This window comes from Mobula hypostoma, chromosome 11 (genome assembly GCF_963921235.1).
Source record: "Mobula hypostoma chromosome 11, sMobHyp1.1, whole genome shotgun sequence".
Classification (NCBI taxonomy): domain Eukaryota; kingdom Metazoa; phylum Chordata; class Chondrichthyes; order Myliobatiformes; family Myliobatidae; genus Mobula; species Mobula hypostoma.
Window position 1 is genome coordinate 99,361,161 of NC_086107.1, and position 18,848 is coordinate 99,380,008.

An 18,848-nucleotide genomic window follows, 5' to 3' on the forward strand; every position below is an offset into this window, starting at 1 on the left:
CTGCACTCTTTCAACCTTATTTATATCCTTCCTGTAATTTGGTGACCAAAACTGAACACAATACTCCAGATTCGGCCTCACCAATGCCTTATACAACCTCATCATAACATTCCAGCTCTTATACTCAATACTTTGATTAATAAAGGCCAATGTACCAAAAGCTCTCTTTACGACCCTATCTACCTGTGACGCCACTTTTAGGGAATTTTGTATCTGTATTCCCAGATCCCTCTGTTCCACTGCACTCCTCAATGCCTTATGTTCAATTTGGTTTGTCCTTCCAACGTGAAATACCGCACACTTGTCAGTATTAAACTCCATCTGCCATTTTTCAGCCCATTTTTCCACCTGGTCCAAGTCTCTCTGCAGGCTCTGAAAACCTTCCTCACTGTCTACTACACCTCCAATCTTTGTATCATCAGCAAACTTGCTGATCCAATTTACCACATTATCATCCAGATCATTGATATAGATGACAAATAACAATGGATCCAGCACTGATCCCTGTGGCACACCACTAGTCACAGGCCTCCACTCTGAGAAGCAATTCTCTACCACCACTCTCTGGCTTCTTCCATCGAGCCAATATCTAATCCAATTTACCACCTCTCCATGTATACCTAGCCACTGAATTTTCCTAACTAACCTCCCATGTGGGACCTTGTCAAAGGCCTTACTGAAGTCCATGTAGACAATATCCACTGCCTTCCCTTAGAAACATAGAAACATAGAAAATAGGTGCAGGAGTAGGCCATTCGGCCCTTCAAGCCTGCACCGCCATTTATTATGATCATGGCTGATCATCCAACTCAGAACCCCGCCCCAGCCTTCCCTCCATACCCCCTGACCCCCGTAGCCACAAGGGCCATATCTAACTCCCTCTTAAATATAGCCAATGAACTGGCCTCAACTGTTTCCTGTGGCAGAGAATTCCACAGATTCACCACTCTCTGTGTGAAGAAGTTTTTCCTCATCTTGGTCCTAAAAGGCTTCCCCTTTATCCTCAAACTGTGACCCCTTGTTCTGGACTTCCCCAACATCGGGAACAATCTTCCTGCATCTAGCCTGTCCAATCCCTTTAGGATTTTATACGTTTCAATCAGATCCCCCCTCAATCTTCTAAATTCCAACGAGTACAAGCCCAGTTCATCCAGTCTTTCATCATATGGAAGTCCTGCCATCCCAGGAATTAATCTGGTGAACCTTTTTTGTACTCCTTCTATGGCAAGGATGTCTTTCCTCAGATTAGGGGACCAAAACTGCACACAATACTCCAGGTGTGGTCTCACCAAGGCCTTGTACAACTGCAGTAGTACGTCCCTGCTCCTGTACTCGAATCCTCTCGCTATAAATGCCAGCATACCATTCGCCTTTTTCACCGCCTGCTGTACCTGCATGCCCACTTTCAATGACTGGTGTATAATGACACCCAGGTCTCGTTGCACCTCCCCTTTTCCTAATCGGCCACCATTCAGATAATAATCTGTTTTCCTATTTTTGCCACCAAAGTGGATAACTTCACATTTATCCACATTAAATTGCATCTGCCATGAATTTGCCCACTCACCCAACCTATCCAAGTCACCCTGCGTCCTCTTAGCATCCTCCTCACAGCTAACACTGCCACCCAGCTTCGTGTAATCCGCAAACTTGGAGATGCTGCATTTAATTCCCTCATCCAAGTCATTAATATATATTGTAAACAACTGGGGTCCCAGCACTGAGCCTTGCGGTACCCCACTAGTCACCGCCTGCCATTCTGAAAAGGTCCTGTTTATTCCCACTCTTTGCTTCCTGTCTGCTAACCAATTCTCCATCCACATCAATACCTTACCCCCAATACAGTGTGCTTTAAGTTTGCACACTAATCTCCTGTGTGGGACCTTGTCAAAAGCCTTTTGAAAATCCAAATATACCACATCCACTGGTTCTCCCCTATCCACTCTACTGGTTACATTCTCAAAAAATTCTATGAGATTTGTCAGACATGATTTTCCTTTCACAAATCCATGCTGACTTTGTCCGATGATTTCACCGCTTTCCAAATGTGCTGTTATCGCATCTTTGATAACTGACTCCAGCAGTTTCCCCACCACCGACGTTAGGCTAACCGGTCTATAATTCCCCGGTTTCTCTCTCCCTCCTTTTTTAAAAAGTGGGGTTACATTAGCCACCGTCCAATCCTTAGGAACTAGTCCAGAATCTAACGAGTTTTGAAAAATTATCACTAATGCATCCACTATTTCTTGGGCTACTTCCTTAAGCACTCTAGGATGCAGACCATCTGGCCCTGGGGATTTATCTGCCTTCAATCCCTTCAATTTACCTAACACCACTTCCCTACTAACAAGTATTTCGTTCAGTTCCTCCATCTCCCTGGACCCTCTGTCCCCTACTATTTCTGGAAGATTATTTATGTCCTCCTTAGTGAAGACAGAACCAAAGTAATTATTCAATTGGTCTGCCATGTCCTTGCTCCCCATAATCAATTCACCTGTTTCTGTCTGTAGGGGACCTACATTTGTCTTTACCAGTCTTTTCCTTTTTACATATCTATAAAAGCTTTTACAGTCAGTTTTTATGTTCCCTGCCAGTTTTCTCTCATAATCTTTTTTCCCCTTCCTAATTAAGCCCTTTGTCCTCCTCTGCTGAACTCTGAATTTTTCCCTGTCCTCAGGTGAGCCACTTTCTCTGGCTAATTTGTATGCTTCTTCTTTGGAATTGATACTATCCCTAATTTCTCTTGTCAGCCATGGGTGCACTACCTTCCTTGATTTATTCTTTTGCCAAACTGGGATGAACAATTGTTGTAGTTCATCCATGCAACCTTTAAATGCTTGCCATTGCATATCCACCGTCAATCCTTTAAGTGTCATTTGCCAGTCTATCTTAGCTAATTCACGTCTCATACCTTCAAAGTTACCCCTCTTTAAGTTCAGAACCTTTGTTTCTGAATTAACTATGTCACTCTCCATCTTAATGAAGAATTCCACCATATTATGGTCACTCTTCCCAAGGGGCCTCTCACAACAAGATTGCTAATTAACCCTTCCTCATTGCTCAAAACCCAGTCCAGAATAGCCTGCTCTCTAGTTGGTTCCTCGACATGTTGGTTCAAAAAACCATCCCGCATACGTTCCAAGAAATCCTCTTCCTCAGCACCTTTACCAATTTGGTTCACCCAATCTACATGTAGATTGAAGTCACCCATTATAACTGCTGTTCCTTTATTGCACACATTTCTATTTTCCTGTTTAATACCATCTCCGACCTCACTACTACTGTTAGGTGGCCTGTACACAACTCCCACCAGTGTCTTCTGCCCCTTAGTGTTACGCAGCTCTACCCATATCGATTCCACATCTTCCCGGCTTATGTCCTTCCTTTCTATTGCGTTAATCTCTTCTTTAACCAGCAACGCCACCCCACCTCCCCTTCCTTCATGTCTATCCCTCCTGAATATTGAATATCCCTGAACGTTGAGCTCCCATCCTTGGTCACCCTGGAGCCATGTCTCTGTGATCCCAACTATATCATAATCATTAATAACAATCTGCACTTTCAATTCATCCACCTTGTTACGAATGCTCCTTGCATTGACACACAAAGCCTTCAGGTGCTCTTTTACAACTCTCTTAGCCCTTATACAATTATGTTGAAAAGTGGCCCTTTTTAATGCTTGCCCTGGATTTGTCGGCCTGCCACTTTTACTTTTCTCCTTAGTACTTTTTGCTTCTACCCTCACTTTACACCCCTCTGTCTCTCTGCACTGGTTCCCATCCCCCTGTTGTGAACTAACCTCCTCATGCCTAGCCTCTTTAATTTGATTCCCACCCCCTAACCATTCTAGTTTAAAGTCACCTCAGTAGCCCTCGCTAATCTCCCTGCCACTTTCCTGATAACCTCCTCGAAAAACTCCAAAAGATTGGTCAAACATGACCTACCACGCACAAAGCCATGTTGACTCTCCCTAATAAGTCCCTGTCTATCCAAATGCTTGTAGATTCTGTCTCTTAGTACTCCCTCCAATAACTTACCTACTACCGACGTTAAACTTACTGGCCTATAATTTCCCGGATTACTTTTCGATCCTTTTTTAAACAACGGAACAACATGGGCCACTCTCCAATCCTCCGGTACCTCACCTGTAGACAGCGACATTTTAAATATTTCAGCCAGGGCCCCTGCAATTTCAACACTAGTCTCCTTCAAGGTCCGAGGGAACACCCTGTCAGGTCCCGGGGATTTATCCACTTTAATTTTCCTCAAGACAGCAAGGACCTCCTCCTTTTCGATCTGTACAGTTTCCATGATCTCACTACTTGTTTCCCTTAATTCCATAGACTTCATGCCAATTTCCTTAGTAAATACAGATGCAAAAAACCTATTTAAGATCTCCCCCATTTCCTTTGGTTCCGCACATAGCCAACCACTCTGATCTTCAAGAGGACCAATTTTATCCCTTACAATCCTTTTGCTCTTGCCCATTGCCCATCTTCTGGGTTTTCCCCCCTCCCCCTTTTCTTTCTCCCTGGGCCTCCTGTCCCATGATCCTCTCATATCCCTTTTGCCAATCAACTGTCCAGCTCTTGGCTCCATCCCTCCCCCTCCTGTCTTTTCCTATCATTTTGGATCTTCCCCTCCCCCTCCCACTTTCAGATCTTTTACTAGCTCTTCTTTCAGTTAGTCCTGACGAAGGGTCTCAGCCCGAAACGTCGACTGTACCTCTTCCTAGAGATACTGCCTGGCCTGCTGCGTTCACCAGCAACTTTGATGTGTGTTGCTTGAATTTCCAGTATCTGCAAATTTCCTCGTGTTTGCATTTTTAAATACACACACAGTGTCAGGGGGTATACAATCGTGCACTTTGGTAGAGGAAATAAAAGTTAAACTGTTTTCTAAACAGGAAGAAAATGCAAAAATCCAAGGTGCAAAGGGACTTGGGAGTCCTTGTGCAGGGTTCCCTAAAGGTTAATTTGCGGGTTGAGTCTGTGGTGAGGAAGGCAAGTGCAATGTTCGCATTCATTTCAAGAGGACTAGAATATAAAAGCAAGGATGTAATGCTGAGGCTTTATAAAGCACTGGTGGGGCCTCACTTGAGGTACTGTGAGCAGTTTTGGGCCCCTTATCTTAGCAAGGATGTGCTGACATTGGAGAGAGTTCAAAGGAGTTTTGCGAAAATGATTTCAGGAATGAAAGACTTATCATATGAAGAGTGTTTGATGGCTCTGAGTCTGTTCTGTCTGGAATTTAGAAAAGTGAGGGGGAGATCTCATTGAAACCGATCAAACGTTGAAAGGTCTGGATAGAGTGGATGTGGAGAGGATGTTTCTTGTAGTGGGGGAGTCTAAGACCAGGGGAAACATCGGAAAAGAGGGTCATCCATTTAGAACGGAGATGAGGTGGAATTTCTTTAGCCAGAGGGTGGTGAATCTATGGAATTCATTGCCACAGGCAGCTGTGGGGTCCAGGCCTTTGGGCATATGTAACGCAGAGGGTGATAGATTCTTGGTAAGCCAGGCTGTAAAAGGTTACAGGGAGAAGACCGGCGAATGAGCTTGAAAAGGGAAGTGGATCAGCCAAGATCAAATGGCAGAGCGGACAATGGGCCAAATGGCTTAATTATGCCTTTCTGTTATCTTGTAGACACACTCACACACTCGCTCACACAGACACTCACACACACACACACACACACACACACACACACACACGCTCTCTCACAATCACACACTCACACACACACTCATACACACACTCACTCTCACACACTCACTCACACTCTCTCACTCTCACTCTCTCACACTCACTCTCACACTCACACACACACTCTCTCTCTCTCTCACTCTCTCTCACACTCAGACTCACACACACTCACACACCCTCTCACACTCTCTCTCACTCTCTGTCTCACACTCAGACTCACACACACACTCACACACACTCACTCTCTCTCTCACACACAGACTCACACACACTCTCTCACTCTCTGTCTCACACTCACTCTCTCTCTCACACACACACTCACTCTCACACACTCTCACTCACACTCTCTCACTCTCACTCTCTCACACTCACTCTCACACTCACACACACACACTCACTCTCTCTCTCTCACTCTCTCTCACACTCAGACTCACACACCCTCTCACACTCTCTCTCACTCTGTCTCACACTCAGACTCACACACACACGCACACACACTCACACACACTCACTCTCTCTCTCACTCTCTCTCACACTCAGACTCACACACACTCTCTCACTCTCTGTCACTCTCTGTCTCACACTCACTCTCTCTCTCACACATAATCTCACACTCACACACTCTCTTGGCTTCCTTGCTCTAGGGTCTCAGTCCCTTCCCTTCTCCTAACACTCCGCTTGTTTACAAAACTCCGGGCTTTGATTTTGTTTTACTTTCCAGCTGAGGCCCCTGAGATGATTAATACGAGTTTCCTACCTCTGATCCAAGCTCTAAGACAGACTCAATAGAGGACTGCAGAAACACATGGCCTGGGAGGAAACCATTGCAGGTATACCAGCTAAAGGAAAAGCCTCAGGCTGTTTCCTGTCTTCCAGCTTATGGTCCACAGTTCTACATCATCTGAAGTTACTTATCTGGAAAGGAGTAGTAGTTCCAGCCCCAGCAGCCCAATCACATTTTACCAATGCATTCTCCATTCTTGGCCTTCTCATTCACTCTGTCCAGCCTCCCCGTACCCCTCAGTTCAATCTCACCACCTCTTACTGAAGTTGCACAGAGCTTGGTGCTGTTCAGTGCGCCGTTCTGAGCTTCCTAGCCAGGGTTAAAGTAGTCGCAGAGGGAGAGCAGGGTGGATTCACTCGATCTGGTTCCTGGCAAAGCAGCTCTGCTGTCTGAGCAAAGAGTGGGTAGACGAGGTCAGCTGAAGAACTCAGCAGGCCAGGCAGCATCTGTGGAAGGGAATAAATAGTCAACGTTTTGGGCCGAGACCCCTCATCAGCACTCTCGTCGTGACTAGCGTTTGGAAGAATGGGAGGGGATCTCACTGAAATGTAAAGCATTCTGCCAGAGATTAACAAACTGATTGCAGGAAGGTGCTACCCCTGGCCTGGGCAGACTTGCTGAGGAGTCATGGTGTCAGGGTACAGGATGAGACATTCAGGACTGAAACGAGAAACTTCTTCAGCCTGAGAGTGTAAACTTGTGGAACTTGTAGAAGGACCGGAGAGGACATCACAGAATATACCAGAGGAGAGAGGCTTCTAGGCACTGGTATGGGGACAGCATATCAGTCGAAGCTGCATAGAATGTTGGGTCATGCTGAATGACCTAATCCTGGTCCTTTTTCCCCACGTTAACCCCATGTAAACCAGTCTTTCCTCTCGTCCTCCAGTCCCTGTACCTACCCATTAATCTCCTTGGGAAAGTTAAAACCCACAAGATCAAAGGGAACCTGTCAATTGGGATCTGCTGATTTTCTCTTGTTTGCGGAGTAAGGTCTAAAGTTGGCCCATGGGCAGAAGGCCAAGCGCAATGATCATTGGGAGCTGGCGACTGGAGGGCTTGGGATCTGCTGTACCTGCAGGGCTCATACCTCCGCACTCACTTGGGCTAAATGCCTGATAAAGATCAAAGTGCCCGGGGATGTACAATACACGTGTGGGTGCCCGTGCAGAGAGCTGACGAAACCAGTCCAGGTCCTTCCCGCGTTAGAGGAGAACTGTCCAAAAACCAAACAGAAACAACTTCAATAATGTCCAACCAACATGAACATTTATTTAGCATCTTCCCCTCTGCCGTCACAGTGGCCCAGGATGAGAATGCCCCATATCCAATGGCTTGAGTGGCCTGAAAGCACCAAAAGGATGTTACATTGTTTGATAAAAGTGTTTTACAAGTGCCAGTGGAAGAGATGGACTTGTCAGTTTCCAAAGCGAATCTCTTCAGTGGTCCATCATAAACTGGCACAATGTTCTTAACAGACAATGTTGCTGATCACTACAGGGGAGGTTACATATGAAGTTTTATTTTGAAAGTTTGACTGTTTAACTAGCTTCTGCTCCAAACTTCTGTTTGGAGTTCTAACTCTTCCATCTGAAAAAAGACTTTAAAAATAATTATAGGAGAATTATCATTAAGTCAGGTTTCCATAAATCAGGTCGTCCACGATCAAAAAGCCATTTCCAGAAGCTCCCAAGGTCTGAGTGTGTTTCTCCATTTATTCAGCTTGGGTTTGATACTAGGAAAGTGTATGTGTCCACACGCAGGCACACATCTGTCTGTCTGTCTGTCTGTCTGTCTGTCTCTCGCTCTCTCTGTCTCTCTCCGTCTCTCTCTCTCTCTCTCTCTCTCTCTCTCTCTCTCTCTCTCTCTCTCTGTCTCTCTGTCTCTCTCACACTCACACACTCGCACATTCTCACACCAAATTGGTGAAGGACATGAAATGAACGAACAGACAAATCTTTGAGCCTAGTGATGAGTGGAGTGAACTGTTTCTGGGTTGACTGCAGGAGTCCAGCTCCACCTATTTGACTTCTGACCTCGTGTAGGAAATGAGGGTGATAGGTGGGAAGGGGGAATAGTTTAAACCCAGACCAAATATTCCATGGTGGAGGGAAACAATAACTAGGCCAACAGATTGAGAACTGGCACTGTGAGAGTGGTTCAGTGAGATTCAATGCTGCACTGAGAGAGCATCAGGGCCACCTCCTGATCAGTGGGCAGGCAGCAGACTCGAATAGCTCTATGTCCATTAACTTTGCATCTACAGTCGACGATGTGTTGTGGACTGCTCTCTTTGGTTCCCTAGACACCGATCTCACACCACAAGCCTTTGTTGGCCATGCTTGGTTTTTGGTCAGACCAACACAACCATGTTCTACTGCTGTTGAGTTAGTATGTGGAAGACTGAGAAAACATTTGCGCTTCGTTCATTCACATTGAGGGGGAACGTGGCAGCTGAAAAAGAAGATGAAAGACCTGCCCAACAGAAGCTCCTGAAACCTTTCACTCCACAGACAATCCTGACATCACCCTCTCCAACCACTCGAACTGCCCATCTCCCACACACTCCTCCCACCAGTTCCCCTCCCCACATCCTTTCCTTTATTCCATGGTCCACTGCCTTCTCTTGTCAGGTTCCATCTCCTTCAGCCCTTTGTCACTTCCACCTATGACCTCCCAGGCTCTCCCCTCCCTCCCTTGCCTATCACCTCCTCAACGAGAGATCAGATTTAGTATAGATCAGTGATAACATCTTCTCACTGATAACACGGGCTCATCTCAAGGATGTGTGCTTAGCCCACAGCTCCACCCTCTCTACACTCATGACTGTGTGGCTAGGCACAGATCAAATGCCAACTATAAATTGACCGATATTTTTTATGGTGCAGTGATAAAAATTGGTGAGGGTCCAAGAAGGGGGATGTGCCAAATTTCTTTAGCCTCCCGAGGAAGTAGAGGGGCTGGTGTGCTTTCTTGCCTGTAGCACTAGCCTGACAGAGAATCGCTTCCCAGAGTAAAGAAATTATGACTCAAGAAATTATGACTCAAGACATGAAGGGAATTTACATCATGGAAATTCCTGTTAGTGGCACAAACGAACCTTATATCTCGAGACAATATATTAGAGGGATAGTTGGTTTGTGGAACAGAGAGAATAGAGGAGAGAGATTTCTAGGCACAGGAATGAGGAGGTAGAGTAAAACCTTAGGGAAATAAAATCGAAGGTAGACTCAGAAGTATATTCCTCTTAATTTAAGAGAAGTACAAGGAAATATGGGAGTCTTGTGATCATGAGGATTTGGTTGAAGTGGATACAGTAGAGGCTGTCGGAAAGAGAAAACAATTTCGCACTGAACTGAGTCAGAAGGTGACTCCTCAGTCAAGATGAAGATGCAACGGCAACAGTGCTTTTGACAATAGCTAAGTGATTCAGAGACCGTGATGGGCGCAAAGAGATGAAAACCAATGTAGGGTTTATGATGTGTGCTCCACGGGCTTGGTGCATTTCCGACGTCACAGTTTAGTTGGAGAGATTGATAAACCAGTTACAAGTCGCCTTGTCAGAAGAGTTTTATCTGAGCCAATAACAATAAAGAAGGTGTAAGCAGAGCGGCCATTGTTGGAGCGGGCCAGTGTTAGAGTGGAAGGCTTTGGCTCAAAGGCTTCTGTGAGAACAGGCTTGGGCAAGCACAGGCAGGGGTTCCAATTAAGTTTCTAGTAAGTTTTTTTAAACTCTTTTTCTTGGTCTATTAGTGCATAGCTAGTGCACTGAGAATGGGTCCAGAGTTAGTGCTGTGTGAGCTGTGGGAGGTCTGAGAGGCCTCCAGTATCCCTGATAACTACATCTGCACAAAATGCATCGAGCTACAACTTCTCAGAGACCGTTTTAAGGAACTGGAACTGCAGCTCGACAACCTTCGGTTCATATGTCGGAATGAGGAGGTGATAGATAGGAGCTACAGGGAGGCAGTCACCCCTAAGCTGCAGTAGGCAGGTACCTGAGTGACTGTCAGGAGAGGGAAAGGGAATATGCAGCCAGTGCAGAGTGCCCCTGTGGCCATTCCTCTCAGCATACTGTTTTGGATACTACCACAGGGAAGCCTCAGTGATTGGGTCTCTGACACCGAGTCTGGCTCCGTGGCTCAAAAGATAAAGGGGAAGAAGAGGAGTACAGAAGTGATGAGGGATTTCATGGTTAGAGGAGCAGACAGGAGGTTCTGTGGATACGAACAAGAAACCTGGGTGGTATTTTGCCTCCCAGGTGCCTGGGTCAGGGATGTCTCAAATCAGGTCCACAGCATTCTAAGGGGGGAGGGTGAGCAGCCAGAAATCGTATTACATATTTGTTCCAACGACATAGGTAGGAAAAGGGAGAAGGTCCTAAAGAGAGAACGCAGGGAGCTAGGTAGAAAGCTGAAAAGTGGGACCCTCAGAATTGGATGATTTCCAGATACTTGCCTGTTACATACACCTGTTAGGGTGCATTCTCCAGTTACCTTATAAGGTAACCGTAGCCTTCAGCCAGGAGCAGATGTCCTCAGGTGGTTCCCAAACTTCACCGAGTATTTTGACCCTTAACCATGACATTCTCCAGTTGGCAGGCCGGCAGTGGTGGCCAAATCACTGCCCATCTGCTCCCGGCTTCCAGCTCCCCTCCTCTCGCCTACTCCAAATCCAACAAGAGGCTCGTTCTGCCTCTTCCCCCATCCTACAAGCTGCTTGTTTTTTGCTTCTTTCATCTAGGCCCAGATCTGACAACAACCGCCATGCTGATTTGGCTGGGAAACCTCTGCAGCCGATCTCCACAGGGAACAACCATGCCTGCCATCCCTTGTCTTTACACTCCTGCAGTAAGAGCTGGAACTGCTGACGAATTGGAGCAGGGAGCAGGGTTTCAAATTTCTGGATGATTGGGATCTCTTCTGGGGAAGGGACGACCTGTACGAAAGAATGGGTTACACCTAAACCCAAGGGGATCTAATATCCTTCCAGACAGGTTCGCTAGAGCAGTTGCAGAGGATTTAAACTAATCTGGCAAGAGGATGGGAATTGGAACAAGAGGGCTGTGGATGGGGCAGTTGGTATACAAGTCGATGCAGTGTGTAGTGAGACTGTGAGGAAGGACGGGCGGACAGAGCAAAATTTCAGTTGGAGGGATGAGGTGAAGGATAACAGGGGGGCGAAATCAAAAAGGGTGACGAATACGGGACTGAAGGTGTTATAGTGAATGCACGCAGTATGGTTAATGATGTAGCACAGTTAGAGATTGGCGGGTACAACGTTGTAGTTAGCATTGGCACTGCTTTTTGTGCTATTTATCAATGATTTGGGTAACCATTCTGATATGTCTATCCACGGCCTCCTCTACTGTGGAGATGAAGCCACACTCAGGTTGGAGGAACAACACCTTATATTTTGTCTGGGTAGCCTCCAACCTGATGGCATGAACATTGACTTCTCTAACTTCCGCTAATGCCCCACCTCCCCCTCGTACCCCATCCATTATTGCCCATCCTCTGGGTTCCCCCCCTTCTTTCTCCCTCGGCCTCCTGTCCCATGATCCTCTCATATCCCCTTTGCCAATCACCTGTCCAGCTCTTGGCTCCATCCCTCCCCCTCCTGTCTTCTCCTGTCATTTTGGATCTCCCCCTCCCCCCCCGCCACTTTCAAATCTCTTACTAGCTCTTCTTTTAGTTAGTCTTGACAAAGGGTCTCGGCCTGAAACATCGACTGTACCTCTTCCTAGAGATGCTGCCTGGCCTGCTGCATTCACCAGCAACTTTTATGTGTGTTGCTTGAAATTCCAGCACCTGCAGATTTCCTCGTGTTTGCGTGGGTAACGGAATTGATGGCTCTGTGGCCATATTTGTGGACAACACAAAAATAGGTGGAGGGGCTTGCAGTCTGCAGGAGGACTTCGATTTATAGGAGGGGCAAAGAAGTGGTAGATGGAATATAGTGTTGGAAAGTGGATGGTCATGCACTTTGGTAAAGGAATACAGTCGTAGACTACTTTCTAAACGGGGAGAAAATTAAAGTATCCCGAAATCTGCTTCTGCTGCCATCGGGGGAGGAGATTTGGGAGGCAAAGAGCTCACCGACCTCGCTCTTTGCCTCAGATCATCGTCCGATCCAGAGTCCGCTCTGTGAAGTGGGGAAAGGTATTCTCTTAACACACATCAAAGTTGCTGGTGAACGCAGCAGGCCAGGCAGCATCTCTAGGAAGAGGTACAGTCGACATTTCGGACTGAGACCCTTTGTCAGGACTAACTGAAGGAAGAGCTAGTAAGAGGTTTGAAAGTGGGAGGGGGAGGGGGAGATCCGAAATGATAGGAGAAGACAGGAGGGGGAGGGATGAAGCCAAGAGCTGGACAGGTGACTGGCAAAAGGGATACAGGGCTGGAGAAGGGAGAGGATCATGGGATGGGAGGCCTAGGGAGAAAGAAAGGGGGAAGGGAGCACCAGAGGAAGATGGAGTGCAGGCAAGGAGTTATTGTGAGAGGGACACAGAGAGAAAAAGAGGAAAAAAAGAGAAAAAAATAATAACTAAATAAAGGATGGGGTAAGAAGGGGGAGGGGCATTAACAGAAGTTAGAGAAATCAGTGTTCATGCCATCAGTTTGGAAGTATTCCGTCTGGGTAGCCTCTAGCCTGATGGCATGAACATTGATTTCTCTAACTTCTGTTAATGCCCCTCCTCCCCTTTTTACCCCATCCATTATTTATTATTTTTTTCCTTTTTTCTCTTTTTTTTCTCTCTCTGTCCCTCTCACAATTACTCCTTGCCTGCTCTCCATCTTCCTCTGGTGCTCTCTCCCCCCTTTCTCCCTAGGCCTCCCGTCCCATGATCCTCTCCCTTCTCCAGCCTTGTATCCCTTTTGCCAGTCAACTTTCCAGCTCTTAGCTCTATCCCTCCCCCTCCCACTTTCAAATCTCTTACTATCTCTTCTTTCAGTTAGTTCTGACGAAGGGTCTCGGCCTGAAATGTTGACTGCACCTCTTCCTAGAGATGCTGCCTGGCCTGCTGCGTTCACCAGCAACTTTGATGTGTGTTACTTGAAATTCCAGCATCTGCAGAATTCCTCGTGAAAGGTATTCTCTTGTTATGTTTTCCAAATGGTTCACAGTGGGAGTTTCGAGGAGGAGGAGGACAGATCAGAAAATTCCTCACAGACGGAGATATGAAGAATGCGTAAGTCCCTCAGTGTAGGTCTGTTTGGCAGAGCCGTCACACGTGGGCCAGCACCCCCAGAACACCCTGTCCTCTTCCTCACAGTTTCAGATAACAGTGAATGAGAAAATGTGGACCACCGAAGAACTCTGCCCGAGCTGACAAAAATCTGTCCACGCCGGCGAGATAAACAAACTGCAGGCACTGCGTCCTTGACTGCAGTTTTGTTCTGAGAGGCTGGAGCTGCCCAGCCCTTGCAGGAATATCCCTGACAGGTTTGCGCTGCCTCACGCACACAGCCATCCACATGCGGGAGTTGGGGAGGGGTTTAGTGGGGGGGGGCTGATAGGCAAGAGGAGGCACGCTGGGTGTCGGACACCCATGTGGCTCAGTGTTGTGTGTGTGAGACAAATAGGATTTGATTAACGAGGCAACGACAGCTGTAATGAGATAACAAACAGAGAGCTGTCTGCACCGATGCCAGGGTTCTCGGAGTCGAGTAACGGGGGGGGGGGGTAATAAATGGGGCTGGAAACCGACTAAAGAGACGGTCATGGCAATAGGAATGCTGGGATACATGAAAGGAGCAGGCAGCAAGCAGAGCTGGAACGCGATTGGGTAAGGACAGCCAGGCTCTGTCGGGGAACGACAGTGCGCAGAGTGAAAAGTGACAATGAGTCTGCCTAGGCCACATCTGGAGTGTTGCACACAATTCTGGTCGCCAAAGTACGGGAAGGATGTGGAGGCTTTGGGGAGGGTGCAGAAGAGGTTTACCAGGATGCTGTCTGGTTTAGAGGGCGTGTGCGATCACGCGAGGCTGGACAAACTTGGGTTGTTTTCTCTGGAGCGCCGGAGGCTGAGGGGAAATCAGATAGAGATTTATAAGATTATGAGAGGCATAGATGGAGTGGACAGACAGTATCTGTTTCCCAGGGTTGAAATGTCTAATACCAGAGGGCATGTATTGAAGGTTCGAGGGGGATGTGAGGGGTAAGTTTTTTACTCAGAGAGTGGTGGATGATGGCAGAGGCAAATCCGTTAGAGACTTTTAAGAGACATTTGGATAGACACATGGATGTGAGGAAGATGGAGGGATATGCACATGGTGTAGGTAGAAATAAATCTAAGATAGTGAGCAGTAAAGATGTCAGGAAAGACAGGCAGGTGATGGGGCAAATGTGTAGCCATTGGGATGAGTTGCAGTGCAATAAAGTTGCAGTGAAATCAAAGCAAAAAGTATCCAATACTGGTCTTAAGGTGTTGTACTTAAATGCACGCAGTATAAGAAATAAGGTGGATGATCTTGTTGTACAGCTACAGATTGGCAGGTATGATATTGTGGCCATCACTGAGACGTGGCTAAAGGATGCATGTCTCTGGGAGCTGAACGTCCAAGGATACACGGTGTATTGGAAGGATAGGAAGGTAGGCAGAGGGGGAGGCGTGGCTTTATTGGTAAGAAATGATATTAAATCATTAGAAAGAGGTGATATAGGATCGGAAGGTGCAGAATCTTTATGGGTTGAGCTAAGGAATAGCAGGGGTAAAAGAACCCTGATGGCAGTTATTTATAGGCCTCCAAACAGCTGCAGGGATGTGGACTACAAATTACAACTGGAAATAGAAAAGGCTTGTCAGAAGGGCAGTGTTATGATAATTGTGGGGGATTTTAACATGCAAGTAGATTGGAAAAATCAGGTCGGCACTGGATCTCAAGAGAGAGAATTTGTAGAATGTCTGCGAGATGGCTTTTTAGAACAGCTTGTTGTTGAGCCCACTAGGGGGTCGGCTGTACTGGATTGGGTATTGTGTAATGAACTGGAGGTGATTGGAGAGATTGAGGTGAAGGAACCCTTAGGAGGCAGTGATCATAACATGATTGAGTTCACTGTGAAATTAGAAAAAGAGAAGCCGAAATCTGATGTGTCGGTGTTTCAGTGGAGTAAAGGAAATTACAGTGGCATGAGAGAGGAACTGGCCAAAGTTGACTGGAAAGAGACACTGGCAGGAAAGACGGCAGAGCAGCAGTGGCTGGTTTATGCAAGAAATGAGGAATGTGCAAGACAGGTATATTCCAAAAAAGAAGAAATTTTCAAGTGGAAAAAGGATGCAACCGTGGTTGACAAGAGAAGTCAAAGCCAAAGTTAAAGCAAAGGAGAGGGCATACAAGGAAGCAAAAATTAGTGGGAAGACAGAGGATTGGGAAGTTTTTAAAACCTTACAAAAGGAAACCAAGAAGGTCATTAAGAGAGAAAAGATTAACTATTAAAGGAAACTAGCAAATAATATCGAAGAGGATACTAAAAGCTTTTTCAAGTATATAAAGAGTAAAAGACAGGTGAGAGTAGATATAGGACCGATAGAAAATGATACTGGAGAAATTGTAGTGGGAGATGAGGAGATGACAGAGGAACTGAACAAGTATTTTGCATCAGTCTTCACTGAGGAAGACAGCAGGATACCAGACACTCAAGGGTGGCAGGGAAGAGAAGTGTGCGCAGCCACAATTACGACAGGGAAAGTACTCAGGAAGCTGAATAGGCTAAAGGTCGATAAATCTCCTGGACCAGATGGAATGCACCCTCGTGTTCTGAAGGAAGTAGCTGTGGAGATTGCGGAGGCATTAGCGATGATCTTTCAGAAGTCGATAGATTCTGGCATGGTTCCAGAAGACTGGAAGATTGCAAATGTCACTCCGCTATTTAAGAAGGGGGCAAGGAAGCAAAAAGGAAATTATAGACCTGTTAGCTTGACGTCGGTGGTTGGGAAGTTGTTGGAGTCGATTGTCAAGGATGAGGTTACAGAGTACCTGGAGGCATATGACAAGATAGGCAGAACTCAGCATGGATTCCTTAAAGGAAAATCCTGCCTGACAAACCTATCACAATTTTTTGAGGAAATTACCAGTAGGCTAGACAAGGGAGATGCAGTGGATGTTGTATATTTGGATTTTCAGAAGGCCTTTGACAAGGTGCCACACATGAGGCTGCTTAACAAGATAAGAGCCCATGGAATTACAGGAAAGTTACATACGTGGATAGAGCGTTGGCTGATTGGCAGGAAACAGAGACTGGGAATAAAGGGATCCTATTCTGGTTGGCTGGTTACCAGTGGTGTTCCGCAGGGATCAGTGTTGGGGCCACTTCTTTTTACATTGTACATCAACGATTTGGATTATGGAATAGAGGGCTTTGTGGCTAAGTTTGCTGACGATACGAAGATAGGTGGAGGGGCCAGTAGTGCTGAGGAAACAGAGAGTCTGCAGAGAGACTTGGATAGATTGGAAGAATGGGCAGAGAAGTGGCAAATGAAGTACAATGTTGGAAAGTGTATGGTTATGCACTTTGGCAGAAAAAATAAACGGGCAGACTATTATTTAAATGAGGAAAGAATTCAAAGTTCTGAGATGCAACGGGACTTGGGAGTCCTCGTACAGGATTCCCTTAAAGTTAACCTCCAGGTTGAGTCGGTAGTGAAGAAGGCGAATGTAATGTTGGCATTCATTTCTAGAGGAATAGAGTATAGGAGCAGGGATGTGATGTTGACGCTCTATAAGGCGTTGGTGAGACCTCACTTGGAGTACTGTGGGCAGTTTTGGTTCCTTATTTAAGAAAGAATGTGCTGACATTTGAGAGGGTACAGAGAAGATTCACTAGAATGATTCCGGGAATGAGAGGGTTAACATATGAGGAACGTTTGTCCACTCTTGGACTGTATTCCTTGGAGTTTAGAAGAATGAGGGGAGACCTCATAGAAATATTTTGAATGTTAAAATCATGGACAGAGTGGATGTGGCAAAGTTGTTTCCCATGATGGGGGAGTCTAGTACGAGAAGGCATGACTTCAGGATTGAAGGGCGCCCTTTCAGAGCAGAAATGCGAAAAAATTTTTTAGTCAGAGGGTGGTGAATCTATGGAATTTGTTGCCACGGGCAGCAGTGGAGGCCAAGTCATTGGGTGTCTTTAAGGCAGAGATTGATAGGTATCTGAGTAGCCAGGGCATCAAAGGTTATGGTGAGAAGGCGGGGCAGTGGGACTAAATAAGATAAAATGGATCAGCTCATGATAAAATGGCGGAGCAGACTCGATGGGCCGAATGGCCTACTTCTGCTCCTTTGTCTTATGGTCTTATGGTCTTATGAATTAGTGTTTTCAGTGTTTTTGATTTGCTTTTCAGCTGGTCCAGCACAGCACTGTGGGCTGAATGGCCTGTTCCTGTGCTATACTGTTCTATGTTCGATACAAAGCAATTAGATACCAAACTATCTCATCTGAAATAAAAACGGCTAACCCTTCCAAGCTAAACGCAACATCTACCCCTCCTCAAACCCAGCCCCTCCACCTTGTCAAACTAAACCGTCTCACTAACCCCACCCCCCTCCTCACTCTTCCATCCCCAACATCAACCCCCACCACAACCACCACCTCCCCTGGCAACTCATTCTCAATATTCACCACCCTCTGTGTGGAAAACATGCCCCTCCAGTTTCTCCCCTCTCACCTTCAGCCTGTGCCCTCTAGTTTTGGCTTCCCCTGTGCTGGGAAAAAGTCTCTAACTCTTTAAGCTGTCCACGGCCCTCATAATTTTATAAACCTCCAGAAGGTCACCGCCCAGCCTCCTTCTTCGCAGTGAGAACAAACCCAGACGATCCAACCTTTCCTGGTAATGCTCTGGAGAATCTCTTCTGCACTCTCTTTATCGCTACCACGTCCATTCTGTGATGTGGCGACAAGAACTATACACAATACTCTAAGTACAATCTAATTATTGTTTAGTACAGCTTCTTTTGGACGTCCCAACTTGCGCGCTCACAGACATTGACCGTGTGCAGTGGGAGGCTGTTAGCGATGAGACAGAGCGAGTGGGTCAGCGAAGCAGGGCAGCGCGGCCGGAGAAAGGGATGGCGCTGGCTACGCTCCTCAGCCAAGGGGTACCTGAGACGAGAGGCCATCCAGAGCACCCTAGGGCCAGGAAGCCTGGATCAGCACCCAGTGCAGTGCAACCCCAGGGAAGTGGGTGAGCAAGCTCGGGACAAAAACCAGGAGACAGTTTCCAAGTCAAGTACGTTCATTATCAAAGAATGTATAAACTATGCAACCTTTGATTCGCTCAAGCAGGAACTGCCAGGCAGCACTGGCTCCTGCCCTACAGAGTGGCTCAACCCCTGGGAAGGAGGGGGTCAGGACC